Source organism: Microcaecilia unicolor, chromosome 3 (genome assembly GCF_901765095.1).
Source record: "Microcaecilia unicolor chromosome 3, aMicUni1.1, whole genome shotgun sequence".
In the NCBI taxonomy this organism is placed as follows: domain Eukaryota; kingdom Metazoa; phylum Chordata; class Amphibia; order Gymnophiona; family Siphonopidae; genus Microcaecilia; species Microcaecilia unicolor.
In genome coordinates, this window is record NC_044033.1 from 315140154 (window position 1) to 315162360 (window position 22207).

The following is a 22207-nucleotide window of genomic DNA, read 5'->3' on the forward strand; positions in this document are numbered from 1 at the left end:
ATGCCAGCCTTAAACATGGTGTAAGTAGTCATGCTAGAATACTAGCTTAGGAGCCCTTTTACGAGAGGGTTGCCGCATGGCAACCCGGAGCTGCTACCAGCCCATCACGGGTGCCGGCAGTAGCTCCACCCCTAGTGCTAGTGGAAATATTTGAAAAATAGTTCCACAGGGGGTTACCTGGTGGTACGGTGCTGTCCAGTTACCGCTGGGTTAGGGCAGGAGCCCTTACCGCCACCTGAATGGGTGGCAGTAAGTGCTCCCCCCCAAAATGGCCATGTGGCAAGTGCAAACTTACCACGCAGCCATTTATTTTTTCGACATTTTTACCCACTGTGGTAAAAGGAGACTCTGTGTGCAGCAAATACACGCGCTGCTGCTAGCGTAGGGTCCTTTTTACTTTTAGCGTACACAGGGGTCCTTTGTTTTCTAAGGTGTGTTGAAAAGCGGCCTGCGCTGGTGTAGACACATGTATTGGACGTGCGCAGGTCCATTTCTCAGCGCATTTGCAAAAAAGGCCTTTTGGGGGGAGGGGGCTAAAATGGACATGCGGCAAAATAAAACTTGGCGTGCATCCATTTGGGGCCTGAGACCTTACTGCCACCCATTGACTTGGCGGTAAGGTCTCGCGCATTAAACGGGTGATAATCGTCAGCGTTCCTACAATGCCTGGTTAGCGTCACACGTCAGAAAATAAAATATATATTTCTGGCGCACGTAGTGAACGTGTGTCAAAAATGAAATTACCACCCCGGAACACGTGGTAGCTGGGTGGTAGTTCCAAATTTGCATACGTTGGGTGCACGTAGGCGCCTACACGACTTAGTAAAAGGGCCCCACAGTATGCACACGCATTTTACACCTTCCTTGGGACAGGAATTAATTTGTGAAATTATTTGTGTTACTGGTGATCACTGTATACAAAGACACAAAGATACATACGCTGTCTTTGGAAAATATCCTAGGCATCGTGTTATACAAGTAGTCCAGTTAAAGTCTTTTACATTTTTTTGCTAATTTTGGAGTACTATAGGCAGGTAGAGTTCTCCAGAAGGTGACCAGATAATGCCAGGCCATTGAGAATAGGCTGAGCCAGCCTTAGCTGTAATCTCCCCCCCCCCCCCCCCTCCAATTGCAGCCATAGACTTGTAGGTCCACTACTTTTCTTTGGAAAACTGGAATTACAAGACCAATGAGGGTAAAACCAGGACCAGCTTAGCCTGTTCCTATTGTGGTAACTGGAGTGGAGGAGTGGCCTGGTGGTTAGAGCACCAGTCCTGGCATCCAGAGGTGGCTGGTTCAAATCCCACTGCTGCTCCTTGTGATCTTGGGCAAGTCACTTAACCCTCCATTGTCTCAGGTACAAACTTAGATTGTGAGCCCTTCAGGGGCAGGGAAATACCAAGTGTACCTGAATATTAACTCATCTTGACAGTGGCGTACCAAGGGGGGGTGTCAGTGGGTGGGGGGTGCTCTGTTGCAGACTGCAGTCAGCCCTTGTCTCTTCTCCATCCTGTGCCTTTAAAAGAAAATCTGAAAAGCGGCATGGCAGGCAGCGCTTCGCGTCTGCCCTGCCTGCTTGTAAAAGAAAGCGCCGGCAAACCTCCTTGTCGACGAGATTTGCCGCTTTCTTTTACAAGCAGGCAGGGCAGACGCGAAGCGCTGCCTGCCATGCCGCTTTTCAGATTTTTTTTAAAAGCACTGGATGGAGGCAGGAGACGAGGGCTGTCATCGATGGTGGTAGGTGGGTTGAGTTGGGAGGGCTTAGATGGGCGAGGACTGGGGAGGGGGGTTTCAGATGGGAGAAGGGGACTGGAGAGAGAGGCCTCAAATGGGAGAAGGGGGCGGGGGTCTCAGATGAAAGAAGAGGGGAGAAGGGGACTGGGCTGGGGAGAAGGGGGTGGGGGTCTCAGATGGGAGAAGGAGATGTGGGGAGGGGGGTCTCAATGGGAGAAGGGGACTGGGGTGGGGAGGGGGTCTCAGATGGGAGAAGAGGGAGAAGGGGACTGGGGTGGGGAAGGGGATCTCAGATGGGAGAAGAGGGGAGAAGGGGACGGGTGGGGAAGGGGCAATGCGAGAAAATGGGAGCCATGCCTGGGGCTGGTGGGAAAATGGGTCTGGGGCTGAAAAGGGGTCCCTAATGCAAGGCATGTGGATGAAGGGGGCTGGAACTGGGGGCTGAAAAGGAGGGTAGGTGGGATAAGGGGGCTAGTACTGGAACTGGGGGCTGAAAAGGGGCAGGGGCTGAAGCTGGGGGGACTGGGGGCAGAAAACAGGACAGGGAGAAGTGGCTGGGGCTGAAGCTCGGGACTGGTGAGAGAAAAGGGCTGGGGCTGAAACTGCGGACTGGTGGGATAGTGGGGCTGAAAAGGGGGAGCAAGTGGGAGATGTGGGCTGGGGCTAGAACTAGGGGCAGGTGGGATAAGAGGGCTGGAACTGGGGGCTGAAAAAAGGGGCAGAGAGAGAGGGGACAGATGGATGGATGGATGGGGGGAGAGAGAGGGAAGACCCTGGATGGATGGGGGGGAGAGGGGAGGGCAGACCCTTAATGGATGGGGGGTGAGGGTGGGCAGACCTTGGATGGATGGGTGGGGGGGGAGAGGGAGGGCAGACAGTGAATGGAAGGGGGAGAGAAAGAGGGTAGACAGTGAATGGAAGAGGCAGGGAGAGAGGGCAGACATTGGATGGAGGGGACAGCAGAGAGGGCAGACACTGGATGGCAGAGAAAGAACGAAGACAGATGCTGGATGGATGGAAGACAGTGAAAAGAAGATGAGGAAAGCAGAAACCAGAGACAACAAATTGTAAATAAAATATATATTTTTGGTTTTTTTGCTTTAGGATAAAGTAGTATTGTAGCTGTGTTAATAAATGTTTATAACAGAACATGTAAATAAGGTAATCTTTTTAGTGGACTAATTTTAATACATTTTGACTAATTTTCGGAGAACAAAACCCCCTTCCTCAGGTCAGGATAAGATACTGTAACAGCACTATACTGTATTGACCTGAGGACAGAGGTTTTGGCCTCTGAAAGCTAAATGTATTAGTCCAATAAAATGGTATTTTATTTTCTATATTTGTTTTATTTCTATTTGTTAATTTGTAAAGTGGTGATTGGTATTTGTTAGCTTTTTTCAAATTTACATCTGCTATCTTTATATTTTGCACAGTACTAGGGGACATTTTCTGTTTCTGTGGTGTTGCATTGTATGCAGAGTCTGGCATCTTGGGGGTTCAGTTTAATTTTTGTCTAAATAGAAAGTTTATGATTACTTGTTCTATAGTGGATTAGGGTGTATCTGTGTTTGTGAAAAAGACATGACTTTCAGTTGGCATTGACTGTGCAGGATTGACGATCTGTACTATCTGTCTGATTTCGTTTTACAATAGGTGAATTGATGTTCTAGTGCTCACTGTAGTGTTTAAGATGATTTCTTTTTCCTTGTGTGACTCGTAGAAATGACTGCTTATGGTATGGTAGAATTGCTCTATAGGTCCTGAGTGTTTTGTATTCTCGATATGCCTAGTACTGGATTTTGGAGGGGGGTGTTAAAAAATGACCGGCCCCGGGTGTCAACTATCCTAGATATGCCACTGCATCTTGAGCAGTTACTGAAAAGGTGTGAGCAAAATACAATTGTGGGGGCAACTTTTTTTTTTTTGTTACATTTGTACCCCACACTTTCCCACTCATGGCAGGCTCAATGCGGCTTACATATTATATACAGGTACTTATTTGTATCTGGGGCAATGGAGGGTTAAGTGACTTGCCCAGAGTCACAAGGAGCTGCCTGTGCCTGAAGTGGGAATTGAACTCAGTTCCTCAGGACTAAAGTCCACCACCCTAACCACTAGGCCACTCCTCCACAGCGTGCCTAAACATTTTAAAAAGGGCATCCCAGAACCGTCCCCAGTTGCACAGATCTATACCTTCTCTAAGACAGGTGTGAGTGTGTATGTGCATGTAATCGGCACTCAAAATTAGGCATCATTTATGTAATAGCACTTAGCACCAGGATTCACAACTAGTTTTTAGGTGTGAGCCTTCATACTAACTGAGCCCTGGTGTAAATTCTCGTGCCTATATTAGGCATGGATCCCCCTTCTTCTATAACAGTGCACATAAATTGTGGGAACGCCCCTGATCTTCCCATGACCTCCCATTCCATGCACCCGTTTTGGAGCCACGTATAAACTTTACACGCAGAACTGAGCACATAAATATATACGTGTAAATTTCTATTAATGCCAATTAGCACAGATAATTGCTTGCTAGGGTCCAATTATCCAATTAAATTGCACACAAAAATTGGAAGCATGCCCAAATTTGCACACGCAATTTAAAAGTGCTATTTATAGAATTTGGGGGTATATGTGCATCCTTGTTTTATAATGTACTCATATAAATCGCAACTGCACCACAACGATGCCCCCGAAAATGTCTACATTCTGTCTGAATACACGTGTGCCGAAACGTGGTTCCATGTCGAGTCAACTTAAACACCCTTAATTCCATTCCGGCGTCCTGAGTCTGTTCTTCAAGAGCCTGATCCAGTTCCCACTCCTTGTTGTTTGATTCTATCCACCCCCTGGGACCTTTGTGTTCTTTCCACTTTTTATGGCTGTTTTGTACATTTTATAAGACCCTTTTTCCGCATGTGAAACAGGCTGATATGATATAAACAGGATGGAGTCAGTCCAGAGGGAGGTTACAGAATTGGTCAATGGTCTCTTTCATAAGGCATTTGGGGACGTCTTTCAATATGTATACTTTTGAAGAAAGTTGGGAGAGAGGGGATATGATAGAGACGTTTAAATAAATCTAAGGAGGTGAGCCTTTTTCAAATGAAGGAAAACTCCGGAGTGAGGAGGCACAGAATGAATTTAAGAGGTTATAGGCTCAGGAGTAATCTAAGGAATTACTTTTTTATGGAAAGGGTGTTTGTCGTGCGGAATAACCTCCCAGTGGAGGTGGTGGGGACGAGGACTGTGTCTGAATTTAAGAAAGCATGGGAGAAGCACGTGGGATCTCTTAGGGAAAGGAAGAGATAGTGGTTGCTGAGGGTGGGCAGACTGGATGGGCTATTTGGCTTTTATCTGCCATCCTGTTTCTACGTAGAAAATTATTCCCTTTCTGCATGCTGTCTGTGTGCTTTGTACCTGCTTTTCTGATACACAACAGAGCTCGTGTCCAACCCAAAAATAAATAAATAATTCAAACGTCAGCGTGTCATGTATTTGCTACAATGCTCAGTTTAGTGGTGTTACTGAGAAAAGCAGCAAATGAAAACAAGCAAGAACTGCCAGCAGTGAGTTTAGGAAAGCCTCTACCTAACATAGCCAGCAAATATTTTATCCTTCTGACATGGAATCAATAGTGTCCTGCCATGAGAAACAAGTGATCGACAAGCCGTTTTTTCAGTCCACCTTCTATTTCCCCCTGAAGACTAGCGCTATGGCTACTCATCATTTCTATAGTGGCACTGGATGTACCTGCTACTGCTGCCACCCCTATAGCTAGATTTGAAGCCTCCAAGCACTCCCTGGCCTCTCACGGTTGCAGCCAGCGGAAAGAGTTCCTAAGTTCTCACCCCCCTCCCCCAATGACCTCCTGTACCTTGCTTAATACTATCACACTTCTCTGAAGATCATAAGCCAGAGGGACTTTTGCTGTTCCTTGTACATCTTTCTACAGCTCTTCTTTTTATTTTCCTCTGTTGAACTCTGTATGCTGATGGTGCTTTATAAGTGTTAAAATAGCAAGTGGGGAAAGCATGCAGAGCATGGCTCACGGAATTTTTCCAATTTCTGCATGTAAATGCATATATGCATATGTGTGTGTGTGAGAGAGAGAGAGGGAGAGGGGGGAGTGCTATATATATATCCTACTCTGTATTGCTCACTAGAAGCTGTAGTCACATCCCCGGAGACTTACCAGCCTCACCAGGATTACTTCTCTGTATATGCTACTATATATTCGTCCCAGAGTTGTATTCTCTTTTCCGGAACCTTATCAGCTTCCTTGCACCTACTGGTACTCTATTTTCCACTCTGTATATATTCCCAGAGTTGGTACTCTCCTCTCCGGAACCTGTAAGCCACATTGAGCCTATTGCTATGCAGGAAAATGTGGGATACAAATGTTATATATATATATATATATATATATATATACACCCGTGAGCGTCTGGTTACAGAATTGGTCTTTATAAGGGTAAGTCCTTTTGAATATTGCCACATTGGTGTACATCAGTGGATAAAGAGAGGCATCACTAGAGAAAGGGTGAGACCCTCAGCTTCAGAAATGTGTTCAGTTCTGCAGAACGTGTGTACAAAGCAGCGGCAGAGATAATTCAAGGCAGAGTCAGTACAATGGTGCATTGACTGCACTATAATTAGGGCTTCTGATTTTAGTTTCCAAGCAAAAAATCAACCCTGGAACAAACAAAACACATAAATAAATAAAATAGCATCTTTAAATTGTAAACTCTCCAACCTTAGCACCACTCCTCTACACACAACTAACTTATCTTTCATACTAGTCCCAAGCCGCCTAACCAGCAGTGGTTCTCAGGCGAGCCAAGCAACCCCTCAGTTCCTCCTTTAACGGTTCAGATAAACACCGGAACCCCCTACCTATGCCTAGCACTCTTTCACCCCTCCCCTTTCCTGTGTGGGATCCTCTATGCTGATGATTTTTAGCTGTATAAATGTGTACATTTGATTCCACTGGAAAAGTTCACAAGAAATGACACCTGAACCACAAAATACCACTAAATACCGGGGTCGATAGCCAGAAACAGCTGTTGGATGGTTAAATCACCTTTTCGAGGCTAACTGCTCATTTTCAGCAGCATTTAACTAGTTAGTGGCCATGGTTAGCACAGAACTAAAAACCGGCTATTTTGGAGGTGTTCTGGGAAGAAGTGTGACACTTGGCTAGCAGGTTAACTGCATAAATATGACCACGTAAAAGACAGTCCTATCTTTATGCGGTAATCCATAGCTGGTTAAGTTCTGAATATGACACTGTGGGGTCCTTCTACAAAGGCACGCCAAAAAGTGGGCTGTGGTAGTGTGGGTGTGTGTGTGTTTTGGATGCGCGCTGGACCATTTCTCTCCTGTTTAGAAGGAATGGTTCCATGGAATCTTAGTGGAGATTGAGTGGCGACGCCGGAAATTAGGAAACAAAATGGGAGCTGGCCAGACTTCTACGGTCTACGCCCTGATCGTGACTGAATAGATAGGGATGGGCTGGAGTGTAAATTTTAAGAGACTTTGACGTTAGCTTAAGAACTTACAGTGCTGGGCAGACTTCTATGGTCTATGCCCTGAGAATGGCAAGGACATATCAAACTCGGATATACATATAAAGTATCACATACCATGTAAAATGAGTTTATCTTGTTGGGCAGACTGGATGAACCGTACAGGTCTTTATCTGCCGTCATTTACTATGTTACTATGTTCTCCACTGCGTCTGGAAAAAAAGGGGGATTTTTTGGCTGGGAAATGGACCTGCGGCAACATTAAAACAGCACGTGTCTATTTATGGCCTGAGCTCTTAATGCCACCCATTGACTTAGTGGTAAGGGCTCACATGTTACCCGCAGGGTAACCATCCAGTGCGTGCCAGCTGCCGATTACCGCCAGGAATGCCCACAGTAGAAAATAGAAAATTATTTTCTACTGCGGGGTTTTGGCATGCACCAAACTCAAAATTACCGCCAAGTGCACTTGCTAGCCGGGCAATAATGCCATTTTGATGTGCACTGCATGTGCCTAGGACCTTTTGCACTTTTGTAAAAGGGCCCCTTAACCAACTATGTGCTACCTGGATCCAGAAACCCGGAAATTCAATGCCAGTGCCCGGACATGGTCTGGCATTGAATTTCCAGATTGAACACCAGTGGTGGTCAGCAAAATGCTGAATATTGGGCTCCACTGACTTTTTGTGCCCTCATAGAACCCCCAATGAGCTGATACCTTAGCACCTAAATTTACAATTTATAAACACCTCAGACCAGAAGCCCTCACTATAAGTCATTCACAGAGAGGCTGAGGGAACTAAAAGCATACCTGTCAGAAAAAAGGCGAAAAAGCGGAGATATGATTAAAACATTGATATATATATATATATATATATATATATATATATATATATATATATATATAAGTATTGCCATACTGGGACAGACCAAAGGTCCATCAAGCCCAGCATCCTGTTTCCAACAGTGGCCATTCCAGGTTATAAGTACCTGGCAAGATCCTAAAACAGTACAATACATTTTATGCTGCTTATTCTAAAAATAAGTAGTGGATTTTCCCCAAGTCCATTTTAATAATGGCTTATGGACTTTTCTTTTAGGAAACTATCCAAACCTTTTTTAAACTCCACTAAGCTAACCACTTTTACTACATTTTCTGGCAACAAATTCCAGAGTTTAATTACAGGTTGAGTGAAGAAAAATGTTCTCAGATTTGTTTTAAGTGTACTACTTTGTAGCAGGGGCGTAGCCACACCTTATGGTGGGAGGGGGCCAGAGTCCGAGGTTGAGGGCACATTTTGAGTGCTGCCCCGCCCCCCCCACTGCCTCGCCTCCTCATCCCCTTGCCCGCCCACCTCGTCTTACAAATACCTTTGCTGGTGGGGGTCCCTAACCCACACCAGTCGAAGCCTTCCGCGCCGGTCTCCGGCGCAGCGCATTCACTGCCCTGCATGCTTTTCTTTCTTCTTCTTGTTCCTCCTGTGCACGCTGATGCTCCTTTATGTGGAACTGAGAAGGAGTGTCAGCGTGCACAGGAAGAGCAAGAAGAAAGAAGAGCAGGGCAGCGAATGCGGCTGCACCGGAGACCATCGCTGAAGAAGGCTTCGGCTGGCGGGGGTTGGGAACCCCTGCCAGCCAAACCAGGGGCCCGGATGAAATTTGCGGGGGCCCAGGCCCCCGTGGCTCCCCATAGCTAAGCCCCTGCTTTGTAGCTTCATCGCATGCCCCCTAGTCCTAGTATTTTTGGAAAGCGTAAACAAGCGATTCACATCTACTTGTTCCAATCCATTCATTATTTATAGACCTCTATCATATCTCCCCTCAGCTGTCTTTTCTCCAAACTGAAGAGCCCTAGCCACTTTAGCCTTCCCCCATACGGAAGTCGTCCCATCCCCTTTATCATTTTTCTCGCCCTTCTCCGTACCATTCCTAGTAATACCTAACATTCTATTTGCTTTCTTAGCCGCCACCGCATACTGAGCAGAAGGTTTCAACATATCAACGACGATGCCTAGATCTCTTTCCTGGTTGGTGACTCCTAATGTGGTACCTTGCATTAAGTAGCTATAGTTCGGATTCCTCTTTCCCACATGCATCACTTTGCAGTTGCTCACATTAAATGTCATCTGCCATTTGGATGCCCAGTTTTCTAGTCTGGTAAGGTCATCTTGTAATTCTTGCGATTTAACAACTTTGAATAACTTTGTGTCATCAGCAAATTTAATTACCTCGCTAGTACTCCCATCTCTAAATCATTTATAAATATATTAAAAAGCAGCGGCCATAGCACAGACCCCTGAGGAACCCCACTAACTACCCTTCTCCATTGTGAATACTGCCCATTTAACCTCACTCTCTGTTTCCTTTCCTTCAATGTCATGTGGGAATCAGGGGGACTGTGGTACTAGGAACTCATGGAAGCCAGCAAATGAAGTGTTAATGTCTGCTGTGCACAATAGTCTAGTGGGGATACCAGAGGATATATTTGAGAACTACAGATGAGCTTCTGCATCAAGAGTAGTCTGCCAGGAGTCATAGACCATGCAGTTCAGAGGTAGGAACCTGGTGTCTGATTCCACTGGAAGATACCAATCAGTGGCACAATACTCTCCTTTCTTGACCACAGTACTTGCTTCCTTCCCTGTCTTCCATATGCTCCCTCCATCCTAATGCTCTTTTCCTCACTAGGCAAACAATCTCATTCAGCAGAGAAGAATTTTATGTATAGGTTGCCAGTGATTCACTTGATTGGAGAGGCTGGAAACAGAGAACCTATTGGGGGGAGGGGGGGGTGGCCCTGGGCTGCAAAGAATTTCCCTGTTTCTTCAGTGACCTCCTGGGACGCTTACACTCACACAGTCCCCTGCTCTCTCCACTTTCTGCCCAAGGGTGTAGGCTGACTGTTTATGTTGGTGGTGCACCAGAAAATTTGCTGCTGCTATGTGATTTGGGAACAAATTAAGCACATGCTATATAGTTGTGAGAAAATTAATGGTGTCAGGTGGGACAGCGGTAGAGGAAAAAGTTAGAATCACAGGGTTACCACATGAACCTCTTGGACAACCATTCCAATACGAAATAGACATTTAGATTCTGATTGCCTGCCTATCTTGGAAGACACAACAGACCCACACAGATAACATGCCTACTGCTCCCCCAACAAAAAGCAATGCTGCTCAGAGCTCCTTGATTTTTATCCGACCCACCTATAGCCTTCTGCAGGCCAGAAGGAGAGATTCTATAACACCTGCTGTTGTGCCTATGATTGTCAAATTCATGCCAGCATTTTTGACGGTAATGGGTGAGACAACAGGATCATGGAATGGAGAGGGTCAAAGTACACAGGACAAATAGTCCAAAAAGAAGCACAAAGGACTCTCAAGAATGGAACAAGTACACTTTTGCTTGCTTTATTTTTTGTCTATTAGATTGTAAGCTCTTTGAGCAGGGACTGTCTTTCTTCTATGTTTGTGCAGCGCTGCGTACGCTTTGTAGCGCTATATAAATGCTAAATAGTAGTAGTACTTTTATTGATGATCTGACACAGGTCGTGTTTCAGCATAACCTACTGCCTGCCTTAGGGGTCAGAAATAATATTACACAATTGAAAAACTAAACATTATAATATGAACATTTACAAAACTGTACTTTGACCAAAAAACAACAAATATTAAACTCCAATGAAAAGTGATTTCCATGCATAAAAGACCCATTCAAAAAACAACACAAGACTGTTGTGAAGCTCATACATACAAACACCAATAAAAATGGTGTGATGTATGATGAATGTGAACAGGTTGATGTGTGAAATTGAAATTATAAATACTGCAATGAAAGTAAAAACATGATATAAAACCAAATTTGATTATGCACCCTTGCGTGAACGTGAAAAGGAAATGAAAGCAGCAGGATGTAAACACTTCTCCTCCTGCCAGAGGGGAGATAGAAGTGGTTCAGGGACACTTGGTCCTGGGGAGGTTTGAGGAGTGGGCACCTGTGTAACAGATAACCCAAGTCTGGATTGTGAACTTCAGGGAGATGGGCAGGGCAGAGTTGGGAATAGAAGCAAAGTTACCCCCCCCCCCCCAATATTCAACCACAGAGTTGGGAATAGAAGTCAAAGTTACACCCCCCCCCCCAATATTCAGCCACAGAGTTGGGAATAGAAGCAAAAGTTACCCCCCCCCCAATATTCAACCACAGAGTTGGGAATGGAAGTAAAAGTTACACCCCCCCCCAATATTCAGCCACAGAGTTGGGAATAGAAGCAAAAGTTACCCTCCCCCAATATTCAACCACAGAGTTGGGAATGGAAGTAAAAGTTACACCCCCCCCCAATATTCAACCACAGAGTTGGGAATGGAAGTAAAAGTTACAACCCCCCCCCAATATTCAACCACAGAGTTGGAATGGAAGCAAAAGTTACCCCCCCCCCAATATTCAACCACAGAGTTGGGAATGGAAGTCAAAGTTACACCCCCCCCCCCCCAATATTCAGCCACAGAGTTGGGAATGGAAGTAAAAGTTACACCCCCCCCCCAATATTCAGCCACAGAGTTGGGAATAGAAGCAAAAGTTACCCCCCCCCCAATATTCAACCACAGAGTTGGGAATGGAAGTCAAAGTTACACCCCCCCCCCCAATATTCAGCCACAGAGTTGGGAATGGAAGTAAAAGTTACATCCCCCCCCCATATTCAGCCACAGAGTTGGGAATAGAAGTCAAAGTTATACCCCCCCCCCAATATTCAGCAGCAGAATTGGGAATAGAAGCAAAAGTTACCCCCCCCCCCCATATCCAGTCGCAGTTCGGAATAGAAGCAAAAGTTAGCCCCCCCCCCCACAATATTTAGCCGCAGAGTTGGGAATAAAAGCAAAAGGTACCCCCCCCCCCACACACACACACCATATTGAGCCGCAGAGTTGGGAATAGAAGCAAAAATTACACTCCCCCTCCCAATATTTAGCCGGCAGTGGGCAGCGCTTTTGCTGTTTGCTGCTGGCATTAAACCTGGATATTCAATGTCGGGCTGATAAGTGAACGACGAGTGAGGTGATCAAATTTGCAGATGATACAAAACTATTCAAGGCTGTTAAAACACGTGCGGACTGTGAAATATTGCAGGAAGACCTTAGGAAAATGGAAGACTGGGCATTCAAATGGCACACGAAATTTAATGTGGACAAATGCAAGGTGATGCACATTAGAAAGAATAATCCAAATCATACTTACCTGATGCTAGGGTTCACCTTAGGGAGTCAACACTCAAGAAAAAGATCTGGGTGTCGTAGATAATATGTTGAAATCTGCTCAGTGTACGGTGGCAGTGGCCAAGAAAGCAAACAGGATGCTAGGAATTATAAAGAAAAGGATGGTGAATAAGACTGAAAATACTATAATGCCCTTGTATCACTCCTTGGTGCATCCACACCTTGAGTATTGCATTCAGTTCTGGTCTCCATATCTCAAAAATGATAAAGCAGAATTAGAAAAGGTTCAAAGAAGAGCAACTAAAATGTAAAGGTGATGGAACTCCACTCGTATGAGGAAAGGCTAAAGAGGGCTCTTCAGCTTGGAAAAGAGACAGATGAGGGGAGATATAACTGAGGTCTACAAAATCCTGAGTGGTGTAGAATGGGTAGAAGTGAATCGATTGTTTACTCTTTCAAAAAGTACAAAGATGAGGGGACACTCGAGGAAGTTACATGGAAATATTTTAAAACAAATACGAGGAAAAATGTTTTTCACTCAACAAATAGTTACGCTCTGGAACTCATTGCCGGAGGATGTGGTAACAGTGGTATGTGTATCTGGGTTTAGAAAAGGTTTGGACAAATTCCTGGGGAAAAAGTCCATAGTGTGCTATTGAGACAGACATGGGAAGCAACTGGTTGCCCTGTGATTTGTCGTATGGAGTGTTGCCACGATTTGGGTTTCCGTCAGGTACTTGTGGCCTGGCTTGGCCACTGTTTGGAAAACAGGATACTGGGCTAGATGGACCATTGGTCTGACCCAGTATGGCTACTCTTATGTTCTTATTGCTAACCAATACAGATACCAATATGACTCTTATATACCCCTAAATCCCCAATAATGGGTTCAGCATGGTTTACAGCATAATAAAATGATAATAACCAGTTATCTCCTGCTACATATTAGCAGTTAGGCACCGATATGCCATTTAACCGGTCAGCGGCTGTATCTGGCTGATTAGATAGCTTTGAATATTGATGGGACGGTATATACACCCAACATCCCCTTCCAGGCAAAAAATGGCAAATATCATTAAAAAAAGCATGGCTAAATACTGCAGGACTGAGTTAAGATACTGGGATCAGGCTGTTGTCTGGACCAGGGGCGTAGCCACGGGCAGGCCTGGACGGGCCCAGGCCCAGCCACTTTTGCTCCAGGCCTGCCCACCCTAACTAGCCCCAACCCAACCAGTGGCGTAGCTCTCCCAAGCGAGGCTCCAATCTTTTCCTGCCTCTTCTGCCCGCTCTCCCCGTCTGCGTGGTCTGCTCACTTTTACTGCTCTGAAGCATCGTTCTCCCTTCAGCACCGGCGATTCCCATAGCCAGCCTTCTGCCAGCATGCGTCATCAGGGCCTCTTCTCAGGCGCGTCCCGCCTACTCTGCAACTTCCTGTTTTCTGCAAAGGTGGGATGTGCGCCTGAGAAGGGGCCCCGACGACGCATGCTGGCAGAAGGCTGACTATGGGAATCACCAGTGCTGGAGGGAGAACGGTGCTTCAGGGCAGTAAAAATGACCAGAACTGACCATGTGCAGGGGGCTGTCGGCATCTGGAAGAACACTGCCAAATGACCTGGGTTTGAAACAGTTCAGTGGGGGGGGGGGGGGGAGGAGGGCAGCGGGTGGAGAGGAAATGCGAGGCCCGTGCCCACCCAGTCCACCTCCAGGCCCATCTAAAAATTGAACTCTGGCTCCGCTACTGGTCTGGATTAAGCAGCACCCCAGATAATCCCAGGGCATAAGGGTCCCTCCGTGAACTTTCAGCAACTTATAGAAGGGGCCAGAAGCATAGCCAGGTTGTGACGCCAGGGGAGCAGAGAACAGACTGCGTGGAAGCGACAGATTGCCTGAAAAATAGGCACCGGCGCCATCAGAAGTCCATTTGGAGGAGCAGTTGCTCTCTTGGTGCTCCACCTAGCTATGCCTCTGGGAGGAGCCCTTCAACTCAGTGATGCAACCACAAACCAGCAGACATGATAGGATTTAAAGGAGTTCCAACAGCAGCAGAAGCAGGGAGGCATATGGGTACCCTGCCTAACTGTCTGTCTTGCCCATCTTGTCAATGCCCCTGCTTAGAATATGAAAATCTATTATTTTTTTTTAAATACATATAAGATCACCTAAACCTCTCCAAAGTCACAATCATAATTTATCAGATCGTCACTTCATCCAGGTCAGGTGAACTTGCTGACTCAAGGGTAGATGCACAGAACTCCAGCGCTGTAGAGAACAGCGCTGGAAAATACCAGCTGTCACAACAACAATGAAATACCGACCAATGCTTAACACTAATAGCATGCAAATTATATGCACACTGTTAGTGTTGAGCATTAGATGTTAAAGGGGGAGGAATATTCCTGGTGCATGCCAAGTCTGCAATCTTCTTGTGTGAAAGGCTCCATCTACAGAAAATACTTTTTCTTCATAAGAATGAAAAAAACAACAACAACAAAAAGAAACCCACACAAACACCTTCCCAGAACAAGTTTTCACATCTGTTAAAATCTGGGCCTAGCATTCATGGTGGCTCCAATTAGGGAAAACTAACAATTCCCATGGATCTTACCAGTTTGTCCTCTCCTGACACAGCAGCGTCTGAGCGCTGTGCACGGGCTATTTTTAAACTGACTGCTAAGCCCAAACAACAGAGAATTCACCAAGCCTGAAAAGAGCCAGAGGCAACGAGCGCTGTTGTTTAACCTGGAAGGACAGGACAGGGCAGGGCAGGACTGCTACACCTGACCGAACAGCAGGCTTCCTTAGGGCTGGACGGGGCTGTCCACCTTCCTTCCCACAGCCTGAGTTAGCCAACATGCTTCCTTAGCGGCCTCCCATTCCCCATGTCCTTGATCAGCAGCACAACTGACATCAAATGCCTTTCGGTTTTGCTTTGCTGGGCTTGGGCTCGAGCTCGTTAAGCCCGGCTGAAAATACATTGCCTCCACATGACTGGCGGGAGGTCCCTGTGCCCCCTGTCCTATTACTTCTCTGGCTCACCATCTCCCGTGTTCTCAAGTTTCCTGTCTATCCAAATAGTTTATCTAGTAGTTAGACTGTTGTTGCCAAGCATTTGTTGTTAGCCTTAGAAGCTTAAACCTAACCCTCTGAGGTACGGGTAGGGAGGCAAAAGAAAGGGGAACCTCAAAGCAACATACCATGCGGAGCAAATGTTTCACTCAAAGCAAACCAGTCTTGCAAACCTACCGAAAGCTCCAAATTGTTGGTAGGTTTGATTATGCCATGGAGTTTCCCTGAGCATTGGAGGGAATCGCTAATGGCCTCACTTGAGTATTAGCAAGCTCATTTGCATAGGGCTTTCCATCACAGCTTCCATGCATGGTAAAATCAGCACCGAAAGCCTTTGTGCATTGGGCACTCAATAATGTTTCATTTAGACTGGCTAAAACTGGTCAAATTAAAACACTGCAAGTCTGGTTTGCTTTGAGCATCTTCCCCACATTCATTGTTTTATCTCTCCCCTCCCCCTCCCCACCACTGCAGATAGGAAGTTGTAGATTGATTTTCTTAGGACAAGCAGGGGTGTAGCTAGGTGGGGCCACGGGGGCATGGGCCCCCACAGATTTAGCCATGGACCCCTCTACTTTTGACCCCCCACCACCGCCGCCAACCCTCCCCCACCACTTTTGACCCCCCCGCCACCGACCCTCCCCCACCACCACCGCCGCCGCCAGATACCTTTGCTGGCGGGGGTCCCCAACCCCTGCCAGCCAAAGTCTTCTTCAGCGCCGGTCTCTGGCGCATTCACTGATCTGTTTCTGTGAGTCCTGATCCTGACTCCCACGTGCAGGACGTGCATGCAGAATGTTAGGAGTCAGGACTCACAGAAGCAGATCAGCAAATGTGCCGGAGACCGGCACTGAAGACTTTGGCTGGTGGGGGTTGGGGACCCCTGCCAGCAAAAGTACCTGGCGGCAGGGGAGAGTCGGGTGCGGTGGAGGAGGGTCGGCAGCTGGGGGAGGCGGGCTAAAATGTGCCCCCCTCCACATTGGGCTCTGGACCCCTCTCCCACCGAGGTCTGCCTATGCCCCTGAGGACAAGCAATGAGAAAATCAGAACTACAAATCCATACATGCAGTGGTACAAAGCCACATTTGGATCAGCCTGTTTGACTGACCTGGTGGAGATGACAACCCTGTCATCTGTCTGTCTCTACCTTACAGCTATCTCTCATCTCACCCCCTCTTCAAGCCCTAGTCTTCAGCTATCTGCCTTCCTTTCCCTCCCCTCATGCTCTACTCAGCTTCATAGATTGTAAGCTCTTCAGGCAGGGATTTATCATATCTGAATTTTTACCACCATCCTAACACTCTACATGCCAACAGCAGCACTATAAAATTGATAGTTATTATTAAATCTCTCCCCGTCTCCCTTCCCTACCATCATCTGCTCAGCATCTTAAAATTGTAAACTCTGTGACAAGGATTGTAACCACACTGTCAAACATTTCTCCTTTTCTTTTTCCACCCCCCCCCCCCCCACCCCAATATTGCCCAGGATCTCCCTCCTGCCCAGGACCCCCAGCCCCCTCATACAACTAACTGATCTTTAATACTCTCGTCCCAAGCTAGCAGTGGTTCTCAGGTAAACTGGGCATTCCCTCAGTCCCTCCTTCAAGGGCTCTGCCTCAGAACAGATGGGACCAAGTTCTTCCATCAGCAGCAATATCAGCAGAAGCAGCTTCAGAGAACCTGCTCCTTCATGTGGCCTTGGCTTTCCCCTTTCAGCAGCTAGTTGGAACCCAGAAGTTGGAAGATGAAGATCCCAGGAACATACCTGGAAGATTTTCAGTTATGGCTGTCCAGAGATTTGGTGTGGAGACATAGCCCACTCACTTCCGAACAGTACTCCCCTCATTCCCCCTCCCCCCCAGCACTATCTTTCTTCTTTCTCAACCCTATGGCTCTTCTCCTGGTAACCTACTCACCAGACAACAGCCCTCTGTTTCCTGCTGTACTCTCTCCCCTCCTAGGCAGCTATAGGGGATGAGAAGGGAGAGAGCAGCACCTGGAGATTTCCCAAGCGTCTCCCCTTGCCCAGGAAATATGTCACGGGTCAGCAGAGGATGGGGAGGGAAGTTGCCTGTGTCAGCTGCTGTGTCTGAGGACAAGCAGGCTCCCAGCTTACAGCTGCCTCTTCCCACCTCCCCCTCCAACTATAGTTGAAATAGCTTCATTTTCTCCTACCCTAAATTGCCATGGACTTTGAAGATGTATGGCACACAATTTTAAATCTGATGGTACCTGTGTTCCACTGTGCTTCCACCCTCACTCAATACTCTCTCCTCTTATGTGTAAGGAAGTTTGGTTGGATCAGGCCTGTGGCTTAACATGGCCTGGAGGACCCGGGTTTGTAACCACCATCGGCCAGGAGGAGAGTTTGAGAGCAGTGGAGTGCAGTGACAACGGGTGGAGAGAAATAAGGAAGAAAGCCGCAATTCAAGACTTTGAACAAAGTGGCCAGACTAGGGCTACTTCTTGGGTTAGGTGACGGCAATGGGACTGAGAGTGTGAGGAGCATGGAGTGGGGAATGTAAATGGAATCTACCTTGCTTCCACAGAGCTGCTGGTCATCTGCTGATGCGCTCATGTGCTGAGTGATGGTGGTAGTTGTAGAAGGGAAAGTTTGGTGGGTTCTAGGTATTAAATTTGGTGTTCTTCAATCAGGTTGTTTGTATAGTTGTTACGTATATTGCAGTCTTGGAGGCGGTGCCTAAGCCAGTTGATATAACTGGAGTCAGGAAGAAGGCGTGTGGCTGAAAGAAAGATAAGCCATTGGCTCCACACTGATCATGAGGACAGAAGATGGTATGCCCAAACAGACAATCTTGTATGTTTAGGTTTATGTTTATTAAAAGCTTGATATACTGCCCTTCTGACATGCCAAATAGAGAGGTTCGCAAATTTAAACTGCACAATATAATCGAAAGGAACTACAAATATGACTGGTAAGTCACAAGGCTGAAAAATAGTAGATAACAGTTGAGCAGCTTGGTAATATAGCTCCCACTCGCTAAAAATTTGGAGTCTGACCATTTAAAAGTATTCAATAATTTACATGCACAATTTTGATCATTAAGGACTAGATTCTATATATGGTGCTTACAAAATTGACACCAAAATAAAATATGCCTAGGTGTGGAGGAGTGGCCTAGTGGTTAGAGCACCGGTCTTGACAGCCAGAAGAGGCCAGTTCAACTCCCACTACTACTCCTTGTGATCTTGGCCAAGTCACTTAACCCTTCATTGCCTCAGGTACAAACTTAGATTGTGAGCCCTCCTGGGACAGAGAAATATCCAGTTTACCTGAATGTAACTCACTTTGAGCTACTACTGAAAAAAGGCGTGACAAAAAATCCAAACAAATATAAAGTACACCTAAATTTAGGTGTACTTTATAGAATAAGCCTAAATTTCTACCCGTTTATAAAATACGCTGAGCGCCCGTCCACACAACTAAATTTAGTCGTAGGCAGTTACACCAAGTAAAACTTGGTGTAAATGCCGATGTCTAAATTACGAGCGGACCAGGTGTATTCTATATCCACACCCATAAATGTAGAAATGCACATGGCCATGCCCCCTTTTCAACTATGCAACTTAGAATTTACACACATCATGTTATAGGATACGCTAAGACAGTTTTGCGCGTAAAATCCAATTAATGTCGATTACTGTCAATAATTCCTTGTTATGTGGCAATTAACGGCACTAATTGGTTTGTTAACTAATTAAGTTGAGCGCACAAATCCAGAATACGACTGGATTTGCACATCCAACTTAAGTCGCGCTATATGTGCCCGTAAGATGATAGTATGGGGGGGGGGGGGGGTCAATGGATAAATGCTTTTGAATGCCAGGCCATAAGTCTTCTACATGGCAGTCACACAGCAGTGGCACAAGGTTATCAGACCAGCCCCCAAATCAAATATTAGCAGAGTTTATCTCTAATGTAAGTTCAGCTTTTTTTTAAATGCACAATATCTATGCCACTCCAGGTAAACAGTCTCATAGCTGCACATAGAACAATCTGAGAGGGATTTGGGGTTTCTCTTTGGGAGCAGAATCCCTGATTTGGGTTTTCACAAAACTTCTATTTCAATAAAATAGTGTGGCTGTCATGTTAGATTTATTAAGGGCCTGTTTACTAAGCTACGTTAGGTGTTTAATGTGAGTTTTATGCTTGTGAAAAAAATTCTTAATGTGCAACAGAAGTTGTTGCTGTAAAGATGGAGTTACACTGCTTCCGTGTTATCTGCTGCTGTATATTAATGCCACGGATGCTTCTCTCCACATAGCGGACACCCCCTCCCCTTTCCTCTATAGACATCACCCCGGAGGTTTTACTGCCAACACGTTAAAAATTGCTGGTGCTGCATGTTGATGGTAAAATTTTACCGCAGCTTTAAAAAAATCTTTGGTTTGTTTTCAAATCATTTTCTTTCTTTTTTTTTTTTTTTGGAGCCAATCCTTTTTTTTCTCAGCTCAGAAATGAGTAAAGTTGATTAAAGCACATAAAAATGTTTTATGAGGTGTGAATCAATTTTGCACATGTTAATTAAGAGGTTTTATGCACATAAGGTCGATTTAGTGGGCATTCTTCACATGCATAAAATTTTCCATACTGAAAGTACAAACTTGGTGCACATCCCTATCTATTAGTTATGTTCAAATAAAGGTCAACAATCAATTGACGAATGAGGTGGGTTTTTTTTTTAAAGTTTCCTGAATAGAGGAAGGAAGCAGAGCTCTGGAAGCTTATTCACAGATGCATTAAGGGGTCCGATGCGCAAAGTCCTGGCGCTAAAGCCCACAACACAAACCCCACAGCGCAACAACAGCTCAGAAAACTACCTAATCAATGCTCAAAGCAAATGACATTCAAATTTTATGCGGGGATAATTCACGCTATTAAACTGAAAGCAAGGGAGGAACATGCCTGGCGTAAGCGCATACCATTTTCCAGGAAGCTGGTTCTTGTGCGCATGCCCAGACAAAACCAAAGTGCAAGCGCTTTTCAAAAATGTGTTGGCACTTACATTTTTTGAAAGACTCATATTTAAGCACAGAAACACAAGCGCCAATGTGTGCTTTCACTTTTGTTTTTTTCTCAGACTCACACACATGTTTGTTTCTCACTATCGGGGCTTAGAAGCTGCACGGGCTTCCTTCTGCTTCCAAAAGAAGACAAAAACTAGCAGTTTAATGTGAGAAATTGACCAGACATCCTCTCCACAAACCCCTGTATGCTGCCTTCAAGTTGGCGGTAAGTTGTTGGTGTTTCGGACCATCATTTGCTTTGGGCATTGCAGCACTGCTGCTGAGTATTAGGACGGAATAGTAACTGAGCTCATTTGCATCCATTTATATACATTTCAATTACAATTTGCAGCAATTTTTAGCGCACACATTAACATCCATGTTCCAGCCCTTTGAGCATTCTGCGCACAATAATGTGCGTGCAAATCATGCTTCTTATTGCTGGTATTTGTTTTGAGCATCAGCCCCTATGTTAGCTTATTAAAAAGGAATCATTCTACTCGGTTTGTTTGTTACCCTTTATTCCTACAAGTTGTGCACCATTTATAGAATAGTTCTTAGAACCGATTTCCATGCCAAACTTTGGGCGCGAGGATTTATACCAACTGAAACCTGGTGGAAATCCTGGTGGATAAGTTAGGCGTGCATTCCATGAATTTTATAATATGTGCATCTTTAGTGAACACCTCTGACCTGCCCATGCCCCTCCCATGGCCACGCCCCTTCAATGAGTTGCTTTATAGAATAGCACATAGCAAGATGCACATGCAAATCCAAAATATTAATTGTTGGCGCTAATTGGCTCATTAGACAATTTAGTTGCATATGCATCTCAGGATGGTGTGCAATTTTGTGCAGTGGTGTTCCTAGATCGGCTGCCACCTGGGGCGGATTGTTCCTGCACCCCTTTGCACATCAACCCCCCATGAATCACAACCCCCCCCCCCCCACCCCGGTGCATCACTTCTAGCCCCCTCAAGTGCATCACTTTTACCTCCTGGGGGTGCAGGGAGCAGTTGCATGGCTGTCAGCTCCGCTGGTTCCCTGCCCCAGAGTAGGAAGTAATGTCAGAGGGAGCAGGGAACCGGCGGAGCTGAGAGCTGTGCGACTGCTCCCTGCACCCCCTTGCAGCATGCACCCAGGGCGGACCGCCCCCACCACACCACCTTTGGTATGCGAAAATCATGGAAATTTGCACGTCATTTACGGAATCCAGGGGGTTTGTTTTCTCCTCATCCAGGGTTATTGTGCAGACATAAACAGGAGCCATTCCACAGAGAGGGAAATGTTACAAGGAGGATCTTATGCAGGGAGTGAACAGAAGTACATATTTTACAAAAGCAACAGATGCATCTATGTGTCTTTATATAACAGCACACCTGAAAACCCTCACAAAACATCACATCTGCTGCAAGACAGGAGTAACTTTCTGCGTGTACGTGTTAGTAAGACTTGGTGCATGTGCACATGTGCATTAGAACATAATCGTTGCCATACTGGGACAGACCGAAGGTCCATCAAGCCCAGTATCCTGTTTTTAACAGTGGCCAATCCAGGGCACAAGCACCTGGCAAGATCCCAGAATAATAAAACAGACTTTATGCTGCTTAACTGAGAAATAAGCCGTGGATTT

The 22207-nt window shown here is 45.9% G+C and overlaps 1 protein-coding gene across 2 annotated transcripts in view; it reads right to left on the reverse strand.

Annotated features, from left to right (window-relative positions):
• The window catches only part of LOC115466805 (homeobox protein Hox-D3a-like), a 195631-nt gene that overhangs the window by 51849 nt on the left and 121575 nt on the right, over positions 1-22207 (reverse strand). Inside the window, exon 1 of one of the 2 annotated variants that reach the window (XM_030198336.1) lies at positions 15673-15713. The exons of the other annotated variant lie outside the window; for it this stretch is intronic. The gene's annotated coding sequence lies outside the window, so the exon portion shown is untranslated. Of the gene's footprint in view, positions 1-15672; positions 15714-22207 lie in introns of those variants that run through there. 2 annotated transcript variants of the gene reach the window in all.